The sequence below is a fragment of the Theropithecus gelada genome, chromosome 7b, assembly GCF_003255815.1.
Source record: "Theropithecus gelada isolate Dixy chromosome 7b, Tgel_1.0, whole genome shotgun sequence".
NCBI lineage: Eukaryota > Metazoa > Chordata > Mammalia > Primates > Cercopithecidae > Theropithecus > Theropithecus gelada.
In genome coordinates this window covers 16,943,033-16,964,336 of record NC_037675.1, presented here as the reverse complement: position 1 = coordinate 16,964,336, position 21,304 = coordinate 16,943,033, and the positions used below count along the sequence as shown (strand labels likewise).

Here is a 21,304-nt window from a genome sequence, read left to right as displayed (position 1 = left end):
GATAACTCCCCTATAGTCTTGTGTTCCTATAGGCATTCATGATGGATGCTTTTTCTTAAGGCCAGAAGGACAAAAAGCTTCCATGGTGTTGATTGGAGCCATAAAATGAAACACATAGGAAAAGCACATTGCTTCCATTACAAATCTTTCCTATATTGGATATAGAATCCTCTTATTTCGTAAGGCCTTCAAGCACTGACTTTTTTAAAAAAAAACTTTTCTCTTTCATTTATGGATGGTGCCTCAGGCATCCACTATATGATGGGTTCTTAATAAATAATAATAACAGTTATTATTATGGAGCAGAAATTTGCTGATCCTTTCACATGAATGGAACCTTGAGACCCCTTTTCTATTATGTAGGAGGGTGTATTTGTTTTAACACTACATTATTGTAGCTTTTTATTTCAATGCATCAGCATTCCATTTATCCACATGCTTTGGAATTTATGGTTATTACTGTGTCTGTTTTTCTGTCTCCTTTATATGGAAAAGCTTCAAGTTCTTTTCTTTCTAAATTTCAAGAGTTAAGATAAGAGCATAAAATGCATAACATATTTATGCCTCAGTAAATAATGTAGGAAGTGAATGAACCTCTGCATGTGATTAGACTCATTTTGTCTGTATTTTTCACATATGAAGAATTTCTGATCAGTTTCTTCCTTATCACTTTGGGAAATAGTAGAAAATGTGATTAAAGGCGTACATACTCTGAGCTGTGTTCCCAGAGCTGTTTTTATTTAGTATTGCTGTATTTAGGTGATGAGGTAGACTTTTCAAGTCACCCTATATTCAGTAAATAGATTGCATTTAAACCTCTTACAGATCTCCGCTTGGGGATGATTGAGGACAGAGTTTTTTTTGTTGTTTGTTTTTGCTTTAAATATTTTACAAAGTGCTTTGGATGAAAAGATTTCAATAAGGGTGATACATTTTCCACCACTTCATGAAATGAACATGACATCATGTTTTCTTCATGACTCAAAGTTGTTGTGAACCTTAGTTGTAGGGCATTGCAATTTCTTCGGGCGTTATCCAGATGTTCTCACACGAAACATCTCCAGGCTGCTTTCCTGAACATCTTTGTCAGTTCTGTCAGCCCCTGCATTATCATTTTTTTTTCTGTCTGCTGCCGTTTGTGCCTCCAGTGTTCCCTTCCTTCTTACTCATTTTTTTTTTTTTTCTTTTTTAAGGTGGAGTCTTGCTGTGTCACCCAGGCTGGAGTGCAGTGGCGTGATCTTGGCTCACTGCAACCTCTGCCTCCCGGGTTCAAGTGATTCTCCTGCCTCAGCCTCCCAAGTAGCTGGAATTACAGGTGTGTATCACCACGCCCAGCTGTTTTTTGTATTTTTAGTAGAGGCCGGGTTTCATCATATTGGCTGGGCTGGTCTCGAACTCCTGACCTCAAACGATCCACCCATCTCGGCCTCCAAGGGTCCTGGGATTACAGGCATGAGCCACCATGCCCAGCCCCTCTTACCCTATACTTACAATATGAACTTTGAGATGGAGAAATACATAATCGACACTGTTGTTATTGTATGTTAAATGAGAATCTGTAAGCTAGGAGAAAGGTATGTTGTATTGTGTGACTCCTCTGGGCACCCAAATGGGATTTATAAGATTGTTTCAGTGGGAAGAATGTATTTTCATGGCAAGAAAACTTTTAAATAATTTATTTGGAATAAACTTTTCAACAAAACCATTGCAAGGAATGGAGAATGGCTTTTGCACTGTATTTTCATCTCCTGGAGTCCAGGGACCACTTGCTTTTCTTAGGACCTTGTGTTGTGCACCTGGCACCTAACTTCTGTTAGGAAAAGTGGCACAGGAAAATAGCTAATGATAAAAACTTGTGACTTATGTGGCACTTTATCATTTGTAAGCCCTTTAATAAACAATATTTCATTTAATCTTCACAAAAATCTTGTGAAGGGGCTTTTCCTATTCCAATTTTACAGAAGAGTAAACTTAGGTCACATCCACGCCTCTTGTGAAGAGACGAGTGTTATCAGTTGCAGGCCCAGTTCTCAGCCATCCTGTTGTCTACAGAGAGCAAAGAGGTCCCCCCAGGCCCCTCCTGATTTGTTAACACTAAGGTCTCATTGTGTGAATCAGTTCAATCCAAGCATGTTTATTAAGGGTGCTTTGAACAAAAGTCCAGCCCTTTGCCCTTGCCTGGGATTTTCCTGAGCCTTCAATAGAAATCTCTCAAGAGGAGAGTGTCTGAGACCTCTAGTGCTGAATACATGCTCTATTCAGAGAATATTTAGGGTAGACCATCCCATCCTCCCAGCTGTCCTAATCAACCAAAAAAATTTGTATAAGCCTATAAACTGCAGCTAAACTCACATCTATTGTGGTTATATATGTGGACTGATGGTGGCTTTTTCCCTCTACATTAATCAATTATGTTTTTTTCTAAGTTGCTTTTCTATCTAGTCAGAATCTACTTAAAATAAAAGTGTGTAGGACTTTGAATTGGAAAACAGGTTGGCTGTATCCAGTAAAGCTAATCACATGCTTACCCTATAATGCAACAATTCCCATTCCTACCTCTACACCCAAAAGAAATGACTGACAGACAGGTACAAGAATGTTTACAGCTGCTTTTCTGATATTCATCCATGATTGGAGATATTCCAAAGGTCTATCCTCAGGAGAATGGACAAACATAATATTACAGAACAAAACAATAAGAATTACTGATGTACACCAGAGCATGGATGAATGAATAAAACAAGCAAGATCCAAAAGAATCCATTGATGTGAGGTTCAAGAACTGCATAGCTGATGTATGATGATAGCAACTGTATCAGTATTCATCTCTGTGAGGACAGTTGTGGACCAGGATGGAGCACAAGGAGCCTGTTGGATGCTGAAAGTATTCTTTTTTTTTTTTTTTTTTTTTTTGAGATAGCATCTTGCTCTGTCACCTAGGCTGGAGTGTAGTGGCGCAATCTTAGCTCACTGCAACCTTTGTCTGCCGGGTTCAAGTGATTCTCCTGCCTCGTAGCTACTCAGTCTCCTGAGTAGCTGGGACTACAGGTGCGTGCCACCACGCCCAGCTAATTTTTGTATTTTTAGTAGATACGGGTCTCACCATGTTGGTCAGGCTGGTCTGGAACTCCTGATCTCATGATCTGCCCACCTTGGCCTCCCAAAGTGCTGGGATTACAGGCGTGAGCCACCGCACCCAGCCAAAAGTATTCTATTTGTGGACTCAGTAGTGATTACATAGATGGAGATGTGAGTTAGTATTCATTGAGCTCCTACTGGATGCTGTGCATGCTACTCAATCTACCCCTGCAGGACCCAGGCACTCATGCCTCCACTGCTGGGAATGTTAACATCACAGGGCTCTCGACTAAGTCCATCTCTAGAAATTGCTCTTGATTATGTTCCTCCCCGAGAATAGCCAGCATGCAGAGACTGGTCTTTGGAGGCAAAGACCTGAGCCCGTGCCAATTAAGGCACCTCTTCAGGGCCATACCAGTTCTGGAGCTCTTATAGGATCAGTCAAACCTTTCTCATGACTGCATTGCAGCCCAGCTCTTCTCTCTGTCGTGTGCTGCTGCTTTATTGCCTGATACGTAAGGTTGGCTACCTGCTTTGTAGAGCTCAATGCAAAATAAAAATAAAAATGTGGGCCTCCATTCACACATTATGAAGAATTCCAAAACGTTGACAACAGAGCTCTAGATGAAGTGAAGGCCCTTCTATGTGCACAACCTGGTACTGTGGCACGGGTTGTACTCTTGTGAAGTCAGCCGGGTGCTAATCTGGGAGCATGCCCCTGTCAACCACCAGAATGCAAATCTCTGTCTCAGAGGCTCCTCCCCACAGGGAAACCTGGACAGTGATGGAGCTTCACAGTGAAGATTTAGGCACTTGACTGTACCTGCTGTATTGACGAAAAAATTAACAAAATAGTAGAAAAATTGTAAGAGCATCTGGTAGGTTGAATAATGCCTCCCAAGGATGTCCACATCCTAATTCCCAGAACCTGTGAATATAATTACCTTACATGGTAAAAGGAACCTTGCAGATTGAAGAAAAATTAACAAAATAATAGAAAAGAAATTGTAAGAGCATCTAGTAGGATGAATAACACCTCCCAAAGATGTCCACATCCTAATTTCCAGAACCTGTGAATATAATTACCTTACATGGCAAAAGGTACCTTGCAGATGTGATTAAGTTAAGAATCTTGAGATGGGGAGATTATCTTGGATTATATGGTGGGTCCAATGTAATCACAAAGGTCTTTATAAACAGGAGTCAGGAAGCTGACTTTGAAGAGGGTGGAAGGGGCCACAAGCCAAGGGAGCCAGAAGGCTCCTGGACACTGGAAAAGTCAAGGACACAGATTCTCCCCTAGAACCTCCAAGTAGGAACATGACCCTGCTTGTATGCTGATTTTAGCCCCACAAGACTCCTTCTGGACAACTGACTTCCAGAACTGGAAGAGAATAAATGTGTTGTTTTAAGCCACCCAGCTTGGGGTACTTTGTTATAGCAGTCACAAGAAGCGAAAACAGAGCTGCTGCTCTTCTTCACTTATGTGGGGACTGGTCCTCTGTAAAAGCAAGCTGGCTAAAGGGATCTAGGAATGACATGGGGAGCATTTTCCCAGACTTGTGACCCAAAGCTGTCCTGGAAGGATGCGGGGCCCGGTTCTCTGGCTTCTTTGTCCTGGATGTGGGAAGTGTAGACTCCCTCTGCAGGCCCTGGATCCTGGGACAGGGATAGAGATCCTGGCCATGGGGCAGGGTGAGCGGGCATGGAGAGCTTCTCTTCCTCTGCGGTTGACTGGGAGAGACAATGTTTCCATCGCCATCTCCAGTGCATTTGCTTTTGCCTAAGCTTCCAGGTCACAGGCCATCCTAGGGTGGTTTTCCGAAGCCCACCTCCTGCTGCCCCTGCCTGTATTCTTCCCAGCTCCTCTGCCCAGTCTGGATCCATCTTGGCTGCTGCAGACATTTTGGCCCTTGCTGCCCCGAGTCCCGCATCGTGCCTGGTATCCTGGGCAGTCATCTCTGCAACCAGGCCTCTGACGGCACCTGCTCCAACCTGAGGGTTTCCCTGGCCTAGGGCCAATCAGAACTCTCCAGCCCCATTTCAGATCACTGAAAATGCCAATTCATTTTCCTCTTCCTTATGGTGAGCTTTCCAGTGTCCCCTGGATTAACTTGATGTGTTATGGGAGCTCCATGTTCTCAGGGTGTAGAATTTGTTCTTTCAGAATGAATGTGTTCATTACAGGCCTCTGTAAATTGTGCTTCTGTGCACTGCATGGTGAGGAAAGCATAATAAAAAAATAACTCCACGAGTTCTTCTCCTTCCAGCTCATGGAAGTCAGCCCTGCGGGGTGCCCCCAGTCCACTGGCACAGCAGTAGAGACAGATGTGCAGGGCATAGGCAGTGACTGCCTGGGCCGATCTGAAGCATTTGCCCAGGGCATGTTGTATTTAAATTGGTTCTCTGCCAGATTGGCTGGAAAACAGTCAGAAGTTCAAATGAAGTCGGCCTTGATTCGTTTATTAGTTGTTTGGTTATTGGGAACCCCAAGGAAAGAGGGAATGATCCCATGAAAAGGTATCTTCACGTGGTGGCAAGAGCACACGGGTCAGACACAGACAGACCTGGGCTCACAAAGCACTACCACTTTCTAAAAGGTAAGATTTTGGGCGAGCTCCCGGTCACCTCATTCATACAATGGGTAATAATAATATCTACCGTTTAGAGTTGTTGATGAGTTAAATGAAATGATACAAATAACCTCATTTAGTACCTGGCATATGGCAAGGGCTCCAAACCGCCCCCCCGCAATAGTCTCACCTTGCATTATAGTCTAGTTATGCTAGACTTCTAAAGATCCAGGCTGCAGGCACTACCAAACATGAATATGGAACAGTTTTCTTATTCTGTATTTTGTAATTTCTTATTCTGTAATACTGTTCTTCCTACATGCTGAGCAATGGCTCTCAGTTGTGCAGGGGAAGTGTGGGTCCCTATTAGAATAAGTCACTGCTCAGCCTTGCCCTTCAAATTAGATTTGGATTTGCTGCTCTTGGCATTGTTGGAGGAAAAAGGCTTTTTCAAATTCTTAAGTGGAATTAGCACCAAGTTTGGAGGCCTCAGGTCGCATAGTTTTTCTATACTGCGAGGAAGGCCCTCCTTCACTTATGAAGGCTGGGGCATGAATTTCACTGCTCTAGAGGTGGGAAAGCCCAAGCCTGGCTCTTCTAGCTTAGTGAAGTATGTGTGTAGAGGACTACGTGCTCGCAAACGAGGCGTTCCCGATAAGTCCTGCTCTTGCAAACGAAGCAGGGTGTTGGGGGCTTGTTTATGTGTAAACAGCTTGAAAATCCAGAAAGTCAGGGAAAGGTCAGAAAAACAACAATGTGTCTTGTGACTTGGCAACATTCCACAAACGACTGTATAAAATAAAGCAGAGCGCGCCATTTGAGGCGGCCGCCCTGTTTGTCTTGTCTTGTGTTGTCTTGTGTGTTCATTCCTTTGTTTAGGAAACACGCGGACCCCAACACATGTGGTAAAGAAGGGATAGAGTCAGAGAACAATCCCTGGGGAGTGGCAGCAGTGCTTTAGAAACATTGGATAGGTACAGGAGACGTGTCCTGAAAGATGGGACCACTTGAATGCTTGCCTGCCTTGTCTTCTAAGAAGATGCCTGTCCTCTGTCCCTTCCAACATGATGCATATTGATAGTACAGCAGTGTTGAAAGGAGGGGGCTAGATCAGTGAGGTTGGCTTGAACATGGTGGAGTGTGGGATACAAAGATCCCTGTCCTCCAGTGATGGAAGGTGTAGGCCTGTGGCTGGGTCTTTGAGCCTGGTGGTAATTGGCCCTAACCATGGACTCTTGAGGGGAGGTTTCTCATGTTGAGGACAAAAAGCCACACTCTGGAGACCACGATATGATGGTGATAAGCTCTCCAGCCACTCAGTAGCAGAGACCAAGGAAGATCCAGAGGACACCATAGATCCAAGGATCTTCTCTCCTCCTTCCATTCCCATGCCTGGGAAGACACAGTGAGCTCCCCTCACACCTTCTGGCACCATCTTAGGGAAGAGGATGAGCATTTGCCTAGGGAGACAACAAAAAAGGCTCCTTTCCTGAGGGCTGAACTTTGCATAGACTGGTTATTTAAACCAAGAGGAGATTATTCAAACCGAAGAGACAGAAGAATGCTTCATTGGCACATGTATGTTTTTCTGCTACCCAGGAAGAAAGTACGTTAAGCACATTTTCTCTGCACATCTGAGTGTAGTGTAAGTATATTCACAACCCCAGTAGGTATTAAAGCTTTGTATGCAAGTTATTTCCATTCTGGTGATGGATGGGGATGATATATACAGCAGGGAGGAAATAGATTCTCAGGGTGGTCAGGCTGTGGACTGGGAGGCAGGAGTTTAAGGTGATATTCTTTGGTAAAGTACTTTCCATGATGGAGAAAAGTCCCTCAAGCACTTCTTCAGTGCTGCAGTCTTCAGAGCTAGTACATGTCATGGTTCTGATTTAATGTTCTTCAAGCCCCTTTCTGATTGTAATTTGATTTACTATTCTCTCCTAAGTGGAGGGAATCTGCTGGCTATGACCAAGAAATAGTCTAGTCAAACCAAGGCCATTAATTCATAGGCATTGGCTTATATGTTAGTCTCTATTAATTTAATTATGGTGAGTTGGCCTTTGGCAGACAAAGTATGGAGACCAACAACATCAGGACTGTGTGCCTTTAAGGCCAAAGGGTATGGCACTGCTGTGTGGTGAATATGTTAGGGGCGATGCCACCCCATTCTCTCCCAGAAATGTTCCAGAATCACAGCATATCTTTCCCATTGACCAACAAGCCTTTTTGTAGAATTAATTAATTATTTAAGTCTATGATGGAAGAAGTTCTTTTTCTTTTTTTTTTCAGACAGAGTCTCACTCTGTCACCCAGGCTGGAATGCAGTGGTACAATCTCAGCTCACTGCAACCTCCGCCTCCTGAGTTCAAGTGATTCTCCTGTCTCAGGCTCTCGAGTAGCTGGGATTACAGGTGAGTGCCACCACACTTGGCTAATTTTTGTATTTTTAGTAGAGATGAGTTTTCACCATGTTGGCTAGGCTGGTCTCGAACTCCGGACCTCAGATGATCTGCCTATGTTGGCCTCCCAAAGTGCTGGGATTACAGATGTGAGCCACTGTGCCCGGCCAGAAGAAGTTCTTAAATGTATCTTCGGTTGCTCTTGGCAGGCATAAATATTTTATGTCTCTGATCCCAGGTTTAGGTTTTACTCATGCACTGTCTCAGTTTGAAAAAGGATGTAGCTCTTGCCAGGCAGTCTCCACTTCTATTATTCCCAGCTGAATAAAATCACATCACACACAGTGGAATCACATTGGATGAACACCTAACTTACTCAAGTTCAACGGTATGAGCTCCCTATGTTACTGAAACACTAAGGGTTTGGTCTAGGTCCCGTTGCTTGCTACACAGAAAGGCAATCACTGAAACAATGAGTATTGCCAAGGAAGAAGGCTTTGACTGGGTGCCCCAGCCGAGAAGTCTCAAATCAATCTCCCAGGCTGACTAAAGTTAGGGATTTACATAGCAGGGAAGCAATGTAACCATGTGTGGGAAAACAGGAATTAGGGAGGGGTAAGGAAGAGAAGTTGGTCAACAGGAAGCAGGCGGGCAGTTAGGCAGTCATGATGGGTGAGTGGTCTGACAGTGATCTGGTGAATTTCAGCTCCTTGATACTATCTGGGAGCCCTGATGGTTGGTTTCCTGAAAAAGGAACTCAGATAAGACAAATGTAACTTTCTCAAGTTTCAAGACTGGAAGCATCAATTTCTATGTTTATTCAAAGAAACCTTAAAAATCAGCTCTATGGGACAGTTGGATCAGTTTCAACTACAAGAGGAAAATGACAATTTCAGTGGTATCATTGGGAAGAGAAAGATGCATCACTGGAAGGCATACAGGATTAGTCTTCACTCTTCATAGTTCATCAGACATTCAATTTTTATGCAAGCACAGTAACATACTGGGTACTGTATACCAAGCCACATGTACTAACAAGCAAGGGCTGCGAAGCCAGACTTCCAGTGTTCAAATCCTGGCTCCACCACTGAGAGGCTCTGTGACCTTGGGTGAGTGTCACTGACTCATTCTGTGCCTCAGTTTCCCACATCTATAAAATGGAAGTAGTCATCATACCTATATCTTAACACTAGAATAGTGTGGGTCATAGTAAGCTCTTACTAAGTGCTAGGTGTTATCTTGATTATTGTTGCTTGGCTTAACAAGCTACCTAAGGGATTTTCAAGGGCAACTTTCACTCCATATGACTATTCCATTTCTTGCTGATGTGATAAATTTCATGGGGCTTACTTACAGAAAGCAGGACCTGTAGGACTGGGAACATCTCCAAAGTTCAGTCTTCTCAGGGGTCCCAAGAATTATGATCTTCCAGCTCTGTGGGAAGGAGGGTCACACTCCTGCTCAGGCTCCCTGACCTCCTCATGGCTAAGCTAACCTTGGTGGAAACTTCCAACAAAGCATTTCTGCAGAGTGATCCATAAAGCATGACCTAGAGCTATATTAAACCTACAAAAATCAGCCTCCAACAGTGAGAAACAGTTTTATATGATAAAGTAGTGATTACATTTTCTAATGATTGCTCAAAGTATTCTGTAATCTACAGGGAATATATTTCATAGCTCCCGGGAGCCCTCCCAGCTCCCCTATTTGTCATTCTAAGTTTAAGTAGAGCACAGAATATGAGGAGAACAATCTTGGCATACATTATCCTTTTGGGAACTCAATATATGCCATATCCATGTAATTAACCCAGGTTTAGCCAGCCTACTCATGATGCTGCAACTTGTCCTCAGCAACAAGGATTAAACATTGTACGAATTACCCACTGGGACTCCCACCCTCACCCCATTTCTTTTTTAAAAAATAGGATCATATTTTTCAGACTCTTAGTAAGCATTTTCCATTTCTCAGCAAGAAATTTTTTTTCTGTTAAAATGTTTAGCGCTGTGGATGATTGTGAAGTCTTCAGAGGGGCTTATGGTGACATGTAGTGGGCCCCTGTCTAACATTTCATCAAAGGAGCTTTCCCATCAGAGAGCATAGAGCTGTTTTTCCAGCTTATCCGTCAAACTGGCTTCCAAGGCAAGCATTCCTGGCTTGAAGTTTGAATCCCAAGAGCAAGACTTAACAGTTTTCCTGCAGAAAGAGCAGTGTCCCTTCCTTTAACTTGCAATTGCTAATCATGAAGAACATGCTCTGTGTTCAGATTCTAATAAGCTGTAGAAAAGATAGGAGGACAGTAGAAAACAGAAAAGCAGGATTTATTGGGTCTATTTCAGGGCTGGGGCAGTGTTGGAGGGGCAAGTAGCTTTGTTAATTGATTTCAAAGAGGGAGTCATTGTCTGCTGTTGAGAATGAGGCTGTAAAGGTTATTTTCTCACTCAATAATATGCACTGGGTCCCAAAGACTTCTATTTAAAATATAAAGCTATAATGATATCATATTCTATTATAGAACATGAAACATTAAGTTGAAAGGGACTTACAGATAAATAAAAGCATATACACTTAGTACATATATATATATGTGTGTGTGTGTGTGTGTGTCTGTATGCACACACAAGTACATGAGCACATGTCTGCCCCAGTGTCAAGCTCGATGCTGTGCATGTGTGTTTCATCAAAGAAGCACAGATTTGGAATGGGGGCTATTATTTCCAGTGACTTGCTGCCTCGGGGGCAGCAAATGGAAAAGAGCAGGGCAGCCTGCTCTCCCAGCGATGTTCACTGCATCTGAAAGGTCATGTCATGTTTCCCGGCAATTGACTCAATGGGTTTGGATTCCGCAACATAAGGTCGGGCCATTTCCACTTTGCTTGTGTTTCCTGGGGAACGTGCCTTCCAGTTGTTTTCACATTGACCTCATTACCCAGTCCTGGTGATGAGCTTGGCATGGACATGCTTTGGCTGCGGCCGGCTCGGGGCTGCCCTGCCCTTGCAGACCCCATGCCTCTGCCTTGATCAGTGTGGCTGGGGATGCCTATGCCTTGGCTCAGAAAGGTCTGATCCCTCCCCTCCCCTTGCAAAGGCCCTCTGCATACAACTGAACAAAGATTACAGGAGGACCAGGATGTGATGGAGGGGCTGGGGACCCTTCCTCCCATTTATGCAAGGGCAGGCAATGAAGAGGAGAGTTAGGAGACACCCAGGCCCCTAGTCTCAGATCTTCAATGCATGAACAGAGGGACCTGATCAACACCAATATAACATTTCCCAAATTCCCCAGCTCCTTTTCAGAGTGAATGTTTTCTAATCCGTTCTGGAAGCTCATTTTGAGCAATGAGAAAGTGATTTTCTCAAATCCACTGTCTCTGTATACCTCCTGTCTACAACCATTTCTGCTGGGTCTCTTTCAAGGGAATTAGAATACTTTCTAAAACATAATTGTTTTGGCTCTGGGAAGTGCACTACACCAAAGTAAAAATACTCAGCGAACTCAAGGTTTTATTTCCCCAAATGACTGAGGAACTTGAGCGTGAATCAGTGATGAAATGCTTCTATTAGCTGAGTCCTAGACAGTCAATTAGAGGGGACTGGGCTGGGCTGGGCTGGGCTGTAAGCCCATGAGGATCTAGGCCTGCCATGGTTCCATCCTTTGTGTTGTGATAACGGGTGGGTTATTTAAAATCTCAGAGCCTGTCAAATGGAGGATTAGTATGAGGATTGAAGGAGATCACACCTAGGGAGTACTTAATAAAGGCTAATTTTAGTCATTTACCTCTGTGTTTCCGGTTTTCACTATGGAGTGATTTTATTCACCTGGGTCTGGCCAATTACTTGGTGAAGCCAGAAGAGAGAAAACCAAAGTCTGATGTGGGGGAAAAAAATTCTGGACCATGAAGGTCAATCAAGCAGTAGAATAATTTCACTCAGGAAGCCGTCACGACTCTAGAACTAGAGATATTCAAGGAAAAATTGGATGTCATACTTAGGGAAATAATATTGGAAGACTTTGTGCCCTTGTGTATGAGTCTAAAGGAGATGACCCAGCAGCTGATCTATAAATAAAATGCTTTTTTTGTTGTCTAAGATTTGGGCACTGTGGGAATGGCAAGATGTGTTGGGCACTTTGAAAAGTGATAATACAAAAGCGCTGCAGTACAGTGAAAGCCTGATGTTTCTCTTCATCACAAAAACTATATTCGAAGCATGAAGCCCATTCTAAAATGCAAATACGACCAGGCTGCTTCCCGTCTTACAGTAGACTAGCCTACTCTGTATAAATGTGTACAATGAATTTTTCAACAGAAGAGAAGTTTACTTTTGTGCTCCACGGTCTGAGGCAGCTGTTGTTGATTGGTGGGAAGCTTTCTTCCATATGATGACTCAGGAATCCAAGCTCCTTTTGACTTACAGTTCTACTGTCTCTTACCCCCTTGTCATCCTCTACATGAACTGGTGAAAGGTGAAAAGATTTGTAGGAGGGGCAGTCACCTATTAAAAGCCTTGGCCAGAACAGGCGCCATCTTCCTTTTCATATGCCTTTGGTTAGGACTCAACCACATGGCCACACCTACCAGCAGAAGCTGCTGGAAATTAGGGTCAGCTGGACACCCAGGAGGAAGAAGAGGAGATGGCTCCAGCTGGGCAGCCTGGGGTTTTGGCACATTCTGTTTCCTAAAGTCCTTCAACTGATCCCACACTGCTCTGAGATTGCAGCATTGACATCAGGCAGTCACCATCTGTTATCTTTGAGAAACAGATAAAAGCTATGGATTTCTCTCCATGCTTATACCCATTGCCAATTCTGCTTGCAGGTTTACAGAGGGTTCCCAGATGCCATCAGTGGAATTCCTAACCTACAGGGACAGAGAAATTGCTCTCGAAGTAATGTTTTCACGATGGACTAGTGCACCTTCAGAAGACCTGCAGTGGATACGGAGCACGTAAGGGGCTAATTTCGATGCCAGCATCCCTAGGATTGGTTGCTGGGGAAATGCATAGAGGTAAGCTGCTAGCCCGAGCTGAACTGTTTCCTCCACAGTGCTGCTAACAAGGCTCTGCTTGATCTCAGTCCTCTGCTGTGTGGCTCCCCACCATGAAGGCGAGTCTGACTTGTGTACACAAGGTTGAGAATCCCCAGGCTCCAATTGTATAGAAACGTGTGCAGGTGTCATAATTAGCCATTTCCTGCCAAAACCCCACAAATAAGCTACAATCCTCGAGACAACCCTCTGGAACCTTTTACAGAATTGTTTGCAGACCAAATAATATTCATCTGTAACCTGCTTAATTACCCAAGCCATATATTTAACTGCCCCAGACTTGCTGGTACAAATTTTACAGAGAATCGGATGTAAGGGGAGTTAATGGCAGGAGGGCCTTTAGCCACCATGTGGAACTCAACAAAGCAAAAACCAAGGCTGGTCTGCCCACAGACCAGTCAGATGGGTGCAAGGTTGCAGTTTCCTGTTCTATTCCTTGCCTGTCAAGACCAATAAACATGTCATGAAGTGACCAGAAACATGTGGATTTGGAAAGGCAAACATTGACATTGAGCACACTGTTTCAATGGTCTGAGCTGCTTCTCCTGTCTCTCTTGAGGGGAAGTTAAGGCACTAGATTGTATAAAAAGTGCAAAACCCCCTTAAATACCTGGTTTTCCACCTCTTGACATTTCCCGCATATCTCAGGAAATACATGAACTAAACGAATATTTTCCCCTCTAAATTAAGAAAATCAAATTTCATGTTAAAAAGTCTAAATGATATTTAGACTAATGAAGGCAAGGACTTGAATTACGCTTGCTAAGGACCTAGATGAAGTCTTCCTTCCCCCTCCTCCTGCAGCTATTAGCGAGACGTTGAGGGAGCCACTGTGCATTTTACACTACAAGAGAGATGCCTGCTGGGGATGGCGTCCTGTGATCTGCCAAAATGTTTAGAGTCGGCACTGTTGGATAAACAATTATTCAGGTTATCTGGAGATTCATGCAAATGTATTTTCATCACAAAATTTATTTGTAAGTGCATAGACACAGCCACAGCCTCTCCATTCAGAGAGTCACAGTTCCCATCTGGTTTTGCAGTTTTGAAAATCATGTTATACCTGCTAGCCTTTTCCTCACCACAAAGGCTGTTCCTGGGCCAATGCAAACTTAACTGTATGGTTAAATAAGAAAAATCAGATGAGAAAGTATTGTGTGAAATACAATATTGGGAATATTGGGAATGAACAAGATGTAACAGGAATACAGAAACAGTAATATTCTCTCCCATATTTGCAAAGTATAGTATGTGTGAGTGTGTATGAAAAAGAGAGAGAGAGAGATTGGATGGCATTCCTTTGAACAAAGCTTTATTTAAAATATTGAAATAAACTTACATTGTTTGCTTTTCTTATTATTGTAAATAAGGCTTCAATGAACATCTCCCTGCAAATGACGTATTTTCTTCTAAATAATTTCCTCCAGAATAAATTTTATGCAGGCGAATATTTGGCGAATGGGTATGGATTGGTTTTTGGTTTTTAAAATAAACATATTGCCAACTTACTTTTCCAGAAGAATTATACAAATTTATGGTGTTACCAGCAAATAATGAATGTAACAATTTCTCTGCAATTTTATCACTGTTGGATTCTGCCTCATTCATTAACTAAGTCTAAAATGGTCCTCATTATTGTTTGAATTTGCTTTTCTTTTATTTATCACAATAATATTTTGCTGTGTGCTAGCTTACTTTTTGTATTTTTCAGGGAATATTCAAATATCATGACTTTTGATTTTGCTAGATAGTGTTCTTTTCCATTTGAAGGAGCCTTTTATAAAACATCAGCATTATCCCTTCAAACATGTTGAAATCCATCAGTGATAATTATATTCATATGTATAAAATGTGCATAACAATTCATTCCCTGGGCTATTGCACTGAATTATTGTGATAATGCATTTGAAAGTGCTTTGAAAAATCCCTAGCATTATATACATGGAGGTATATGATGATCTTAATATGGAATTTATACTTAGTTAAAAGTATAAGTATAAATAGAAATATACTCTGGCAATAAATAGTTCTGTAGGAACTCATGAGCAAAAAATCTGGGTATTTTAGCTAATCATAGGTTCAATAAGAGAAAATATTGGAACCCAAGTGATAAGAGGTTAATATGAGACACAATTTATGCCTGAATATGTGATGAGCTTTTCCTCCAAAAATTATGCATCGGAAAAAAAGCCACCTTATATTTAAGGTCTAATAAGTCTCTCATATTACAGGAAACAAGAATATATTGTATTATGAAGACATATTACCTCCATCAATGCCAGTTTTGAGGCTTACAGAGGCCCCTTGACAGAATTAGTTAAAAAAAAAGGAGGCAAAGAAATTTCACATCAATTTAGTGATTATTCCTGGGTGTATGACCTCACAGTTTTAAATGCAAAATGTTGATTTAAACAAGTTTTTTATTGATTTTTAGAAATCACTCGACAAAGCCAACAAATAGGGGGTTATATTGTGGAAATCACACATCTATAAACCTATGAGATGAATTTCAAAAGCCCAGCTGCTTAATATTATGCAAATAGACACTTGTGGCTTGGGGGAACAACATAGCAAATGCACCACATACAGATGTAAACTTAAACCTTGAACTACAAGTGTAACTACAATATAAAATAGTATGGATGACTCTCATGAGCATAATATTGACTAAAAGAAACTAGACACAAATAACTCTTACATAAAATTCAAAAGCAGGTACCTTTAAACTGCTGTGGTAGGAGTCAGGATAACGGTTTCCCTCTGAAGAGGAAAAGGGCGGGGCTTCTGGGGCACTGGTTTGTAATGAGGGCCAGAGTCGTTCTGTTGGCTCACTTTGAGCAAAATCAATGAGCCAAACACGAATGATTTGTGCCTTTTTCTGTATGTGTATGTTTTACTTAAATGAATTTTTTTTTTTGTTTTTTTGAGACGGAGTCTCGCTGTGTCGCCCAGGCTGGAGTGCAGTGGCGCTATCTCCGCTCACTGCAAGCTCCGCCTCCCAGGTTGACGCCCTTCTCCTGACTCAGCCTTCCGAGTAGCTGGGACTACAGGTGCCCGCCACCACGCCCAGCTAAGTTTTTTGTATTTTTAGTAGAGTCGGGGTTTCACCGTGTTAGCCAGAACGGTCACGATCTCCTGACCTCGTGATCCGCCCACCTCAGCCTCCCAAAGTGCTAGGATTACAGGAGTGAGCCACTGCGCCTGGCTGAAACTTTTTAAAAATACTACACTTTGAGCAATTTAGAGCTAAAGATATGTTCTGGAAATCTGTTTTATTTATGTGACTCTGAAGGTGGCTCCAGTGATGGCAGGGATGATGTAATGATGCAAATGAAGAGTGAATAATTTTTTCTGATGACGTGTGTAGAAAAGAAAAGCCATGTTTTTATTTTGTGGTTGTTGTTGAGATGGGGGTCCCACTATGGTGCCCAGGCTGGTCTTGAACTCCTGATCTCAGGTGATCCTCCTGCCTTCACCTCCCAAAGTGCTGGGATTAACAGGCATGAGCCACCACATCCAGCCAGAAAAGCTATGCTTCTAAATTGATTTATTAGAATGTGTGATTCAGAATAAATATGTAATTTAATTCCTAAATTACCAAATTCAAATTTTAAAGTAGACTTTTCACTATTTCATTCTAATTCTTCAAGTTTATATCTAAGTTGGTCAAAAAGTGTGTTGTGGATTCTCCCATTGGCAAACTGTAGCATGGCCTTGTTTGGTGGGATTTTTTTTTTTTTTTTTTGAGAAGCAGTTTGAGCTCATCTTCTGCATGTTTAGTTCTAGGTGCAATGTTTTAAAGGGAAGACTTATATTATGAAGCTAGGTCAGAAGAGGGTAACTAGATACTGAGGAGCTCCTACTTGGAAGGGCTGTAAGGTAAGATAAATCTTGCTGTAGAGGGTGTTTATGAATATGGGAAAGGCTGTCAGGTGCAAAGAGGCTGGTACAGTCAGCTGGATCCAGGGAAGAGAATTAGGATGCCTGAGTGCAGGGCACACTTCAAGCCAGTATTAGGAAGAATTTCATAATGACTGGAGCTCATTAGAAGGGAGATGAGATATCTTCAGATTAATTCCCATAGATTCAAGAATCCCTTAGATTAATCCCCTAGAAGATTCTGGGATAATCTGGATAATTATTTGCTAGAGATGTGGGTGGAAGGGATTTCTTCAATGGATCCGGTCTTTTTATGATTTCTCCCAACCTCAAGAGCTCATGACGTCATGGTTCCTTTCTTAGCTGTCTCCAGTTGGTCAGCTCTGTGTCTGCAAAGTTTACAAGGTGAAGAGCTTATTTGTGAAGTGGTCCACACCATAGAGTCAAGCCATTTTGGCTCCAACCAGGAGCCATGATAATCTGGTTTGATTCTTGACAGGGATCAAATGAGCCAAAATAACATTTGTTCTCTTAGTTATTTTTTCTAGGTCAACTTCTGAACCACTGGTGTGTTTTGTTTAGCTTAGAAATTAAAACAAGAGCTTGTGGCCAACATTTAAAAATAAGGAATTTTTTTTTTTAAACTTCAGATTCCTGGGTTTTTCTTGAAAAGCCTGTGGTTAGGCAATGCTGGACCCTATTCCCACAGGCAGCGATGGGGTCCCTGTGTTTCTTGCATTCTGTAGAGGGGCTGGCATTCCCGGGCTCACTGGGCACCCCCCCCAACTGCTTCCCTTATTCACTCACATTATCTGCCTGGCCCCAGAAGCTGTTGAGCTTGCAATCCCTTTTCTAAGAAATATTAATAGTTTTCCTTTCTTTTGCACATAATTTCAGTTGCCTTTAAAATCAATTAAATTTACAGTGATTAGTCCATGGTAATGAAAAAACAGAGTCTAGTGCCTGTCAATTTTATATTCCAAGTAAAAGTGACCCTAAGAAGAACTGGTAGAATATCTGCTCACTTGCTTTTCAATGTGAATTTAGAATTTTATTTTTCTTGTGGCCTTAATCTCTTTGCTCCTCACTTTCTTCATCTGTAAAATAAGGTTACTGCAGTAACAGACAACTACCTCAGGAATAATTTTTGTGGATTAAATAAGGTCATACTGGGAAGCACTTACGTCAGTGCCTGGCAGATAGAATGCTCTCAGTAAACATTTATTAAAAAGAGGGAGTATAATGAAGGAATGATCTAAAATTCATATTGTCTAAAATATGCTCAGTAGAATACATTGAGCTAGAAATCTCAAAATATTTGCTGTGGCAATAAATTGACAAACATTTCAATAATTTAGCTGCTATTGTGTTTGGTGGGATTCATAAAGGGCACGCCATTGTCATGTTCACTTTCCAGCTCTCCTGCACCAACCCAGTGGTTACCATAGCCCTAGAAGGAGCTCTGTTAGCCTGGGGATGATCACTTGATGAGGCTGGTGTCCTCTAAAAAGTGGTAATAGTTTCCCCACTTGCTTATCTAGGATATCTCTTGAGGAAATTGTCTTCAAAAAGAGAAGAAAGACTAAAACCTAAACAAATGAACAAACCAAATAGTTAATTCCTTTTGGAATAAATGGAACAGCAAAAGTCTTTCAGGTATTAACTTGGTGGCAGCCGAACTCAAGGTTAAGGGCACAGTCTTCCAAGACTGTCAAGTCTCCCCAAGACTTCTGACACCACTTACAAGTTTGGGAGTCCCCAGGGCCATCCTCACATGAGAAAAGGTAACAACAAATTTAGGGGTTCCCATGGACTCCCTCAGGTTTGATAAATTGCCAGAATGACTCACCGAATGCAGGAAAGCACCATACTTAAAATTACAGTTTTATTATAGCAAAAGGACACAAATTAGAGCCAGCCAAAGGAAGAGACACATGGGACAGGACTTGAGACTCAGAGGGTCACAAATGTAAAGCTTCAGTGTCCTCAGGGATGTGTTACCCTCCTGTTGTTGAAGTGTGATAATGTGCAGCATTGTCAGCCTATGAAGGTCACTGTCTTAGTCACTTTGTGCTGCTCCAATAAAATATCATACACTATGTACTATACATAAAGAACACATATTTATTTTTCACAGTTCTGGAGGCTGGGAAGTCCAAGCTCCAGGTGCCAGTGTCTGGTGAGGGCCCTCTTCTCATAGGTGACACTGTCTCAGTGACCTTAGAAGGCAGAAGACCAGAAGAGAGCAAACTCACTCCTTCAAGCCCTTTTATAAGGATCCTAATTCCATCCGTGAGGGCTCTGCCCTTATGCCTGAATCTACTCCAAAAGGCCCCACCTCTTAATACTATCACATTGGTGATTACATTTCAACACATAAATTTTGGGGGGACATTCAGATCATAGCAGTCACCAAATATCAGTGTCCAGAGTTTTTATTGGGGTTTCATTATATAGGCATGATTGATGGAATCCTTGACCAGCTGATTACCTGATTGAATGTCCCAATCCTCTAATCTCACTGGGCTTTCAAGGTGGCCAGCTTTCACCCTTAGTCATCTATGAGCACAAACTCTCCAGGGGCCCACAATGAGTCACCTCATCAGCATAAGAGGGGTCCACCATGAATAACAAAGGCACTGCTATCACTCAGGAAATTCCAAGGATTTAGAGATTCAAAGGCTAGACTGCTGCTCTTTGGGTAGAGTTAATTCTTTACTACACAGGCACCTACCTGGGGCAGGCAGCCTCTGTCTGAGATGGTCCCCACTGACCTCCAAGTGACTGAACCAAGTGACTCATTTCTGGCAAATAGAATACTAAAAATGTGATGGATATCATTCTGGGATTAGGGTACAGAAAGGCTCTGACTTCCTTCCCCATTATTCACCATCTTCTTCTTTTGCTTCTTGCATTGAGGAAGGCAACTGCTATGTTGTGAGCTGCTCTATGGAGAGGCCCATGTGGAAGGAAGTGAGGGAGGCCTCTTGCCAACAGTCCAGGAGGAACTGAAGCCCTCAGTCCAACAGCCTGTGTGGAACTGAATCCTGCAAACAACTCTGTGTGTAAGCTTGGAAGTGGATCCATACTCAGTCAAACCTTGAGATGGGACCCCATGCCCTGCTGACACTTGATTGTGGTCCCAGCTAGGCCACTGCTGAAGTCTTGACTCAGAGAAACTATGATATAGTAAATGTTGTTTCAAGTTGGTAAGTTTTGGGATAACTTTTTATATAGTGATAATTTTTATATACTTTAAAATAACACATTGCCCTATCCTTTGCTTACACTTTTCTCTTAGAACTCTGCTTGCCCATATATTACAAATATCTTTCAGATCATGGGCTGAAAGGTGGATTATGGATGCAGTGTTTAAATTTAGCAATGTCATTTATGACTGTTCATATGAGCTTTGCTGCATAAAATGTTGATATTAGTTTCCCTTTAAGACATTCTTAATATTTACCTCTCAGTATTTTCTTTGTAGTCAATTAATATAAGATGAATGTAGTTTGTAGGTTTAGCCTTTCTTAATTCGTATACAAAACACACAATGTCTAACCATTGCTATTTAAAGATTAACTAGGAGGAGGTGATGGAAACTGTTTAGGGTCACCTTCTTTACACATTAGGTCTATTTCCCCTAACTTGAGTATATATTAAACTAGTGGGGGATTGAGCTACAAAAATACTACTTGGTGAGAATTTTTTTTAATACAAATACTCAACTCTGAAGTTATGTTTTTTGTGGAAAGCTATCACTTTGGAATTTGAATTTTCTTGGAGCTAAGCCACTGGTAGTTGTAAAAGCTACACCTGTAAATTTGCTCCCTAGAAGATACTTTCGTTTAGTGACCACTTGTTTCTCTGTGGATAAATTCAATTATAAATTACAATCGAATTGACTTTTTCATAGCATCCTTCACTCTCCAAGTATCTCAAGTCCTCTGTGAATTATAAAGTAATTACAGTGCTCAAAGGACAGTTTCATAATTGTGTCCATGAGTACAGACTTTCTCTATGTTCGAGAAGGGCTCATTCCCAGCCGGGAACATTAAGTTGGATTTTATTGAGACTGGGGACTGCTGGTCCAGACAGCTGGGTGATCCCCTGTGCTATTTTGAAAAGTATCCTGGGATCTTTAATTTCCACCTGGATGGTCAGGGAGGTGAGAGAATGGCCCTCACTGGGTGTGACCTTGTATCCCACTTGGGGTCTTGAACCAGGGGACCCCCAACCCCAGAGGTGAGATGTGCAATATGGTCAATTATACAACCTCTTAATTATTTTTGCTGAATCTCAAGTGTATTCTCATGGCCTGTACTCC

At 42.1% G+C, this 21,304-nt stretch overlaps 1 long non-coding RNA gene across 2 annotated transcripts in view; it reads left to right on the top strand.

Annotated features, from left to right (window-relative positions):
- LOC112629394 overlaps positions 1-20,873 on the top strand; it is a 102,844-nt gene extending 81,971 nt beyond the window's left edge. Inside the window, exons 1-3 of one of the 2 annotated variants that reach the window (XR_003120587.1) lie at positions 12,840-13,059; positions 16,879-16,977; positions 19,901-20,873. This is a non-coding gene — a long non-coding RNA (uncharacterized LOC112629394). Of the gene's footprint in view, positions 1-12,839; positions 13,060-16,878; positions 16,978-19,900 lie in introns of those variants that run through there. The other variant, XR_003120588.1, reaches the window with a different exon arrangement.
- Positions 20,874-21,304: the final 431 nt, after the last annotated feature.